General features: G+C 34.3%; 1 long non-coding RNA gene across 1 annotated transcript; it reads left to right on the top strand.

The window, feature by feature from the left end:
* The first annotated feature begins 565 nt into the window (after window positions 1-565).
* LOC113097460 (uncharacterized) lies at window positions 566-9,713 on the top strand. The gene is made up of 3 exons (XR_003288867.1): window positions 566-869; window positions 1,029-1,218; window positions 9,274-9,713. It is a non-coding gene; the product is annotated as an uncharacterized LOC113097460 (long non-coding RNA).
* Window positions 9,714-9,919: the final 206 nt, after the last annotated feature.

The raw sequence follows: 9,919 nt of genomic DNA, 5'->3' as shown, positions 1-9,919 counted from the left end.
TTATATTTTTCATTCAATTTAATTACAAGATCTGGTGTTTAATTATCTAACTTAAATCTCATACATATTTTGCTGACAAACACCCCAAAATATCCTGTCATGTAGAATTTAAATGTGCACATTTAACAGCATTATTATTAGTATTATTATTATTTACAATTATATCAAAATAAACTTTTTCTTGCACAATTTTTTGTTGATTTATTTATTTTATAATCAGTCACACACACACACACAATGTCTTAAACTGACATCCCTAGAATTCAGGAACTACTATAAATTGTCAGTAGTCATGCTAACATATTAAAATAATGGTTTTCCATCTAAATATTTTGCGTAAAATTGAATGATATCTTCACTGCCAGCTTATTTCGCTGGTCTTGTGGTGTCTTATGGCTCTCACTCTGGGAGCTCAAGGCAGCCGAGACATTCTTTGTCATTATTATTTGATTCCATTCATCATCCCGGCCCACAACAAAGAACACTGCTATATGTACAATTTAAATAAAGTTTAGTGTGACACTTGCACTGACAAGCTGATGTATCCATTCAAGAAGCAGCAGAATATGTACATGTCTATGCAAAATAAAGATGAATGCTGGGGGAAACAGACAGCGGGTGATTAAGGTGCACAAGTTTGTGGCCGATCTGTCATGCTATCCCTATTGTCTTATGATTCCTTATCATTAGTTTCCCTGACAATGATTTAGCAGTCATTGTCAGGGAAGTATTCCCCCCTCATTGCCTTTCACTGTGTTTAAACGTAACCTTCTTTCAGGAACGGCTGCCATTCGTCACTTTTGACCTGTCAAGCAAGACAAAATTGGACACTTCCAACCGTGGCCTTTTGTCCTGACACGGGCAGGCAGGTATGCAGAATCAGGATGGAGGACGGAAGCGTATGCATCCATAACATTTAACCACCTCGGAATGATTACTGCCTCTAATTTCTTTGGGGACAATGGGACTTTGGTCCCACTGCCAAGTCGTTTTTATTAGTTTGTGTCTCTCTTTCTGCTTTATTTCAGGTCGTGGCCTGGTGACTGTTAAATAAGAACCAGGGGCAGGTCAGCGTGCAGGCCAAGGAACGGTTGAAAGCGAGCCCCCTGGTCCCTCTCTCTGGCAGCCAACAGCTGATGCAGAAAGTCACCATCCATCTCTGGCAGGATGTTAATGATGCAGCTTTTGGGAGGAGAGGAACTAAGACCTACTTTGCAGGTAATTCTCTGTTGATTCGTGTCTGCTGTTTAGAGTGTACGCCAGTGAAATGCGATAGGAAATGGGCCTGTGGAATCCCTTTGAAGGCATGGAAGGTGTGTTTGATGTCCTTGTAGTCTCCGTTTAGGCCTTTGGTTGTGTTCTTCTAGCTATGCTTGGTGCTACAATTTCATGGCTCTTTCCAACACAATCTCATGGCAATTCAATCACTTTTTCTTTTTTTGTGAACTGACAGATGATATTGTGTCCTTAGACGTGATGCAGTAAAGGTAATTTTACAAAGTTTATCCTTTGGATTTTTGAAATGTTTTGCATAAAGACAGCAACCTTGTCAAAACGATACCTGTGCACATGCATCTGCGAAAACTACTAAAAAGCTTAATGCATGCCAGGCCAGTTGTTGGCAATGTCACTTTGTAAAGAAACTTGTGCATGCCCATAGACTGAACACATAATATAGATTCACATTACATTACCAACGTAATGGCAATTTGAACATATTTTACGAGGTGGCTAATTCATTTAAATTTGTATGACCTTACTTTAACAAATTCATCCTATTTTTACAAAAAAAAAAAAAAAAAAAAAAAAAAATATATATATATATATATATATATATATATATATATATATATATAACAAGGATTCATATGAATTTGTACGAAGGGAACACCCCTAGCCCCGACCCTAAACCTACCCCTCACAGAAATCGTCGGGTCGTACAAATGTGTATGCATTAGCCAACTTGTAAAATACGTACAAATTCGTCAAGAAAAAGCGTTGAATATAAAATTCAAGTTTTTTTGTAAATTCGTGTTTCAAGATGATAAAAGTTTAATTTTGAAAAAACTAGTACTTTGAAACTTATTTTCAGCAGTTTCGTTTTCAGCCAAAACGTATAAAAAAAAAAAATTCTGGTCTTAGCTGAAAATTATATTGTGTAAAAACCAGCGAAAATAATTTGTCTGTCCAGACAGGACATGGCTATAAGACACAACTAAATTAATTAAGAAGTGACAGCTTACCCGAAGAGCTTGTGGGCAGAGTCTCTTTGCACAAGTACATAATCGAATCCATAAATTTTAAAGCATTGTTAACTTATTAAAAGTACATACTGAGTGACTCATACACTCTTTGACTTGGAATACACTTGTTCGTATTAAGTTCACAATTTTAACGTTCATGTGTTTTTTGTTTAATTAATTTTTATTATCTGCTTTCAGAATGGTTATAAAGCTCATGCAAAATGATATTCAAACTCACATTAGACACGTTTAGGTTTAAATGAAGCTCATAATCAGTACCCGAGATCATAATTGTTATAGTTTTTTGTTGTTTCAGTCGTTGCAGAAATAGAAACTCTAAAACAAAAATAATAATAATACATATAAAAAAAGTCTGCTGTTGCTTTTGCGTATCACCATCGTTGCTGGTTGGAACAAATATTCTGGACTTGCTTGCTCTTAAAAAAGTTGCTTTTCTTATGAGACTGGTTTGTCCTTTCTGCTTCTTGAACTTTTCTGAATGGTTTGGACTTGATTGATGCCCCTGGGTAATTCTTTGGAGCTGTTTGCCAAATGCTGATTTCCTCTGGCCGTCGTCCATCTGCAAACAGTAGTTTGGGCAGGTGTGAAACTTGCCCTTGGAAACGTCCCATGATCTAATTCACAAGACTTCTGTGACATTTTCAGACTGAACATGTGTTGCCAGGAAGTGAAGCACATGTTGTCCACAGGAAAGATGTAAATAATTATCTGCTCACAACAGGTTTTCTTTCCCACTGGGTGTTCTTCCAAATTTGGCCACGAAACTTGGAATAAATAAAATTATACTAATGATCTACACACTTGACTGAAGAACTTGGGCAAGCTTCTATAATGCTATTCAAAATTACAATAATATGCCCTATGTTTTCATTTGTAGATTGATCTTTTGAGGCTAAAAAATGTGGTTGAACAAACTGATATGACTCACGTCATCTCTAGATATTTCAGAATAACTATAAACCAAATGTTTTCCACAAGCAGAATTTAGTTGCAAACACTTTGCTTTTGCCTAGAAATTACATTCAAAGCATGAGAATTCCTTTAGATGCACAAAATATTTTGTACTCTGTAGAAAAAGAAAACCTTGCAGCCCTAGAAATGAAAATCTTTAAATATGTTGGCGAGGTTTGTGGAATCCAGACAAACAAACATACAAATAAATACATACATGGATTCAATTACATCATGCTGCTTAGTTAATCAAATTACTTGCAGTTAATATAATAAAATCAATATTTGCTAAATTATGGAATTTAATTGCACATTTTCTGTTGTATTACAGAGACACCAATTTAGCAATTGAGCTATATACAAAATACATACAAAATTAATATTAATGAGTTAATCTAAATTTGTAAAATCTCGTTTAGCCATATAGAGTAATTGTAGCATCACACTGTAGCATCTACACAAAGCAACATTAGGCAAACATTCTCTGCATGAAATATCATATAAATATATCAGTTACAGGATCACGTTTAAAGGATAATTGTCTCGTACTTGGATTGTGACGATCAGTAACAGCAGCATAAATCTCCAGCATTCACAATGAACTATGATTAATCAGTCTTAAATCCGACACCCAGTGATCACAGTCATTATTCTGCTGCTGAGGGCTGGTTCAACTACAGCAAACGTCAGTTTTAAATCTCGCTTGAGCAAAGTTGTCGCAGCAGAGATGTAATATGTTTGCCTTTCGATTCAATTAGCTTACAAAAGACCTTGAAGCGATGCAATCAATTATGGGATGATGTTCTTTTACCCTGCAGAACTGCTGCCTTCAAGTCACGTAGGAATGATCGCATTTATGACATTTGTGTGCACTCGGATGTCACAAAACCATAACTGACAGTGTACATTTCTAAGAATAATGGTGGTGAAATGGTTTTGATCATAATTTGTTGATGGTAATTTGTGTATTGTATGGATTTTTGTGTAAAAAATGTTAAACACCTATCGCACATCCTTTGCACCTCATTAGGTTGAACTAGTGCTAGCCCAGCTAACAAGCTAACAAATGTTTTTACAATGTTGACTCAAAGTTACAAACAAATGTTCTTCCAGTAATGAATGTACATTTGGAGTTGTCTGGTCTTGAATAATGTTCTCAAAAGTTTGGCACAAAAATGTTAGTTATACATCGTTAATGAAACATTTTGTTTTCAGAAAAATTTTAATTGGATGTTCAGCTAGCGGTTGTTAAAACGTATCATTTGATTCAGAACGTTCAAAAAGAACATTCCCTCATTTGCAAAAATTCTAAAATGTAACGTTTCCTTAAAGGGATAGTTCAAACTAAATAAAAACTGTCATTAATAACTCAATGATATTGTTCAAACCTGTGCGACCTTCATTCATCTTCGGAACATGTGAGTCCACGTGACATCATTGGTTAAACAGTAATGAAACTACAAGTCACTCTTAGTTCATTGTCTATATTCTGGTTTAAATAAGTTAAGCTGGGCAAAACTTTGCAAGTCATCCTCTCGGTCAAAATCTTTAGACATGTTTACGTAGAAGTTTTATGCACAGTGTATGTCTTCCTCTGCTTGTAAACAAGGCACAGCACATGCTGTTCTACGTCAAAACACCGGCTCCTGCGTCAGCAGCATCACATGCACTGTAATACTGTCGTGAACGCTCATGGAAGACTGACAAGGAAGAAAATAAATGAAATGTTGTTGTTTTTTGTTGTTGTTTGCGCACAAATGGGTTTTCTCATAGCGTCATAACATTAAGGTTGAAACCCTGATGTCAAATGGAGTATTTTAACGATGTCCTTGCTATCTATCTAGGCGTAGTACATGGCAGTTGCGTTGCTGTCTGTGCAGGGTTAGAAAGCTCTTGGATTTCATAAAAAATATCTTAATTTGTGTTGCGAAGATGAACAAAGGTTTGGAACGAAATGAGGGTAATTAATGACAATATGTTAAATTTTGCGTGAACTATCCCTTTAACACTGCATAACAAACTACAAAGGTAGTGGTACTGAATTTTCATAGAAACATAACATTAATGGGAGCAAACTGTTCTTAGAATATATTTTTATTAGCTGAGATGCCTCCAATTCATTACCAAATAAAATCACTTAATCGTATAATAATCACTTTTTACTTTCCAAATTACTAGCACATAAAAGCTTTCTAAGGAACTTGAAATACACTGAAACAAAGTAGCAGCATACTTTTGTTATTGCTAATGTTAATAACGTAGCTTGCTAAGCTACATGCTATACTAACATCTAAATTTCTATAACTTCACATAATGCTAAAAAAAATCACAATTCTAAAATATTCACATTCAAAAAATGCTAGAAACTCCTTTAAAACAAACCATAGTTTATTAGCTGTATTCACACTTTCTGAGCCACCAACCCAGAGCCAAGGAAACAAACAAAAACCCATCATGACAAGCAGGATATGGACATATTACACCTCCCCTAACATCTACTTATAGAGCCTGTGTCCACTAATGGTCTCCTCTTTGCAACCATGTGTTCTATCATTTGATCTCATTTGGCTAACAATAAAAGAGCCAATTAAAGCATAGCCACATTACTTTGTTAATAAAGCAGACAGATTGACTCAAGGGAACATTTCATTGGCAGTTAATTATGCACAGTGGTAGTCTCGAACCCACTGAGCCAATGTGTAGCAATAAAAGCCGTTATACTGCTGCCAATTCCCACTCACAGCTGCATTCAGCTCTAAAACCAATGGATAGCGGCTTGCTGAAGCCGGGCAGACACTCTCTGAAGAGAAATAGAGAGATTTGCAATTCCACTGCTACCTCTGAGAGTTGGGGAAAGGTCCGTTTTTTTAATGAACAATGGAACAATGACGTCACTCTTTCAACAGAAAGGTCAACTTTAGGTCACTGTTGGTTTGCCAAATGCTGTGGTTCTTGGAGTTGAGCAAAAAACGAAAGGCAGCGAGAGAATTAGCGTTTTGCTGTACCTCTAAAGAATGGCTTCAGCACTTGCCTACAACAAATCTAACAAAGACGCCCCATTGTCTCAGAGTCAATTTAAAGCTATCAAGCATGAATCGATGAAACTTAAGCCTGTCACTGCGTTGGATGGCTTGACCTCGAGTGATAAACTTGCGTGTCTATCTGCACAGGCTGTATCCTCATATAAAGCAGTGCGTGAACAAGGATTCGGTGTGGCAGACTGACATTTTGTCAATACTGTATTGGCATTCCACTTAACCCCGGAGACAGAAGGATTATGATGTTGTTTCAGAGTGGTAAATGGGTTGTTTGAGCTGTTATTTTCCTGGAAGGTTTACTCGCACAGGATCAGTCAGTTATTTATGTCCCCGTGTGTGCTGCGCAAATGTAATTGTTAACTGTTTTGGCGCTTTCGTGATCCTAAACACCTAATTTTTTTCCACACACGAATGTTGATGAGTAATAATTGCCTGAAGAACACAGTTTCAAATTATTATTGCTGGTTCTAATTTTTAAATGTTTCAACATTAAAGCAAATAAACCATGAGAATTAATTAAAAAAAAATTATGTTAATAAAAACATTATATAGCCCAGGCTTTCATCTGTTACACAACATTGAACATTGATAGCAGTGCCAGTGTTTAGAGGTTTCAGATCATTTCAAATAATATTTTTAAGCATAGCTTTTCCTGACAGCTTATAATTCTTTATAATTAGTCATCAATGCAATAAAAAGGATGCTTATTGATATTACTCTACATTTAAATATTTATATTCTTAAAAAGGCACATTTTGCAATAATTGTAGGATATTCATGAATAAATATAAAATATGTATACAATAATATAAAATAATAAACATGCTTGTATAAAATATTTTCTTGAAACTAGTATTTCTAATGAATATAATATAGTTTAATAATTCTAAATATTTAAATTATTTTATAATACTATTTAAATGTTATTTTATCAGCATACTATTATTATTATTATTTCAAATTGTTTGACATTTAAAATATTATTTAATATTTTAACAATATGTTATATGTAAATGTAATTAAATTATTCACTATTTTTTTATTGAAAAGATTCCTTGCAAACCATGGTTATTAAATTTTTTAATTACGATTACATTAACAATATTTATTCAAATCAACGTTAATACCTTAAATGGTGCTCCAGTAAAAATTATTATTTTTGATAATTCCCAACATATTCATTTTCACAGCAAGGCAATACAAATAGGCACATTTTGCAACCACTGTAGGATATTTATTATTAATAATAATACAAATATTTAATATAATATTATATACTCTAAGTACTTAATAATGAACTACTATTATGTTATGATATTATTATTAATAATATTAGTAGTAGTAATTAAAAACGGAATATTTAAAATGCATTTTAAGTATTTTAGAATCATATTTAAATATTATTTAATCAAAATCCTATTTAATCTTATTTAAACTGTATTTAAAATATTATTTAATATTCAAACAATATATAATAAAATCTGAATTATTATTTAATACTAATTTTAGCTTTGTTGCTTAAAACTATTTACTATTTAAAAAATTTTTCTAAAGATTTGATGTAATTCCTTGTAATGCATGTTTATTAGGCAAATTAAATTAGCTGTATTTATTCAGAACAACATTAATACCTTGAACTGTGCTCCTGTCCTAAAAAATAACACAGTCAGACCAGTCAAAACCAAATCACTCCAGTTGTCTAGTTATGAAGATCAGTTACATCTTCACGTCATACTGCATGGCCTTCCAGCCGTTTGTGATAAATGATGCTTGAAAAGCACTTAGATCAGTCAGCGTTAAAAATCTGGCTGCGAGCTCGCTGGTACAACTTCATTTCCAAGGGTTAATATGACATGCCCTCTCCAAAACAATGAGAGTTTAAGCACATGTTCCTGTCTCTCCAGAACCTTGGCTCTTTGATGAAGTGATTGATGGGGCGGGTGAATGCAGATATGTTATACAGACACATACATCTTGACGTGATTACTTTTGTGGCCCCATAATTCAACGAGAGCATGTCATCTACTTAGATCTTCCCATGATACTGCTCTCTAGCAAACCATTCAAAGACAATGGACAGGCCGGTGTCGCTGCTCATGAAATCCATTACTTGTTTAAAATGTATAAAAAATGATTTACTACCCTCATGTTGTTCCAGCGGGAGATTAAAATTTAATAAAAAATTTAATTTAAACCTGTTCCTAAAAGTCTAATGACTTCAGAAGAGTTGGAAAATAGCACATGTATAGACCAGTTTTATAGCACATTTAAATAATTTCAGAAAAAATTGCAAAGATGAAAGATAATTGTGATCTTTTAATACATAATTATGAATTTATTTCTCGCAATTTTACATTTATATCTAACAATTGAGACTTTTTCTCAAAATTACAAGTCAACAATTTCTCAGATAACGGTTTATAAGTTTACATCTCACAATTCGAACTTTGTTTCTCTCATTTATATCTCTCAAAACTTACTTTGTTTCTCGTAATTCTTTTCCTCAAAACTTTTAGACTTTTTTTTTTTTTTTGAATTGCGAGAAAATGTCATGAGATATACATTTAAAGATGCAAGAAAAAAATATATATATTAGCCCATGGTGGAAACAAGCCATGGGTTGAAAACGAGGGACAGACATACAAATCGTATATAGTACAATAAAGCTCCAAGTTGTGAATATTGAAAGATCTAGGATCTTTATACAGTGCGTGCCTAGTTTTCATCTGTGTTAAATTCAATATGGCGTCTAACTTGATTAAGGCCTATACGAGTTTGGATTGACATGAGGATGAGTAAATAATGAATTAGTTACATTTTTGTGTGAACCAATTCTTTATACTTAAAAAAACAATGAATGCATGGTTTCTGTGAGTAAACACATAGAAGCTCCTAAAAATAATGTAAATAAAAGCTAAATGTGCGCACGTCAACCGAGTGCAGTTAATATGCAACTTTTTTGGTTGTACGGTTTGTTCCATCCATCTTTCAGTCAAATTTTCTTTTCTTTTTTCTCCCAGATCATCCGTGCCTAAAGCAGGGGGGAATAGTGTCTGGAGAAAGTCTATCCTCCACAAAACCAGGAGAAATATTGTCTTTTAACAGCCACATGAAAGGAGAGATGCTGTGAGCCACTTCAACACGACAGAATAGCCTGCAGGGATTTAAACCGACGGAGAAGCGTCTCGGGCAGATAGGATGCTGTCACGTACACCGTGCAAACTCGCCGTTTATGTGGGAATTATAAGCAAATAGTTATTATTTTCATGAAATGGAGCATTCCCATTTTAACTAGGGCTAGAAATGTTAAAATATTGAAAAATCTATTAAACATTAAATGTGGAATACTTGCTACATCTGTCTCCAGCTAATTGAGACGCTACCAAGAATGTTAGGACTCAGGAGAATAATTTGTCGGTGCAAAAACACGGAATGGACCAATTTATTGCTCGCTGCAGGCTGCGGAGTTCCAACAGGCTTTGATCAACCTTTTTAGGTCAGTATCACTTGAAATACAGAGAGGTCTCAGTAACCACAGAGAAAATATTTCATCTTTTTCCTCTTTTTTTTTTCTTTTAAAGAATGAAAGAGGGAAGTATTTTTGTAGTCGTCTGGCTGGTTGTGAGGGAGATGCTAAATTCTTTATGGGAGAAGAAAACCAGGATA

The sequence above is a fragment of the Carassius auratus genome, unplaced genomic scaffold (assembly GCF_003368295.1).
Source record: "Carassius auratus strain Wakin unplaced genomic scaffold, ASM336829v1 scaf_tig00216282, whole genome shotgun sequence".
Lineage (NCBI taxonomy): Eukaryota > Metazoa > Chordata > Actinopteri > Cypriniformes > Cyprinidae > Carassius > Carassius auratus.
This window is presented reverse-complemented; position numbering and strand designations above follow the sequence as displayed.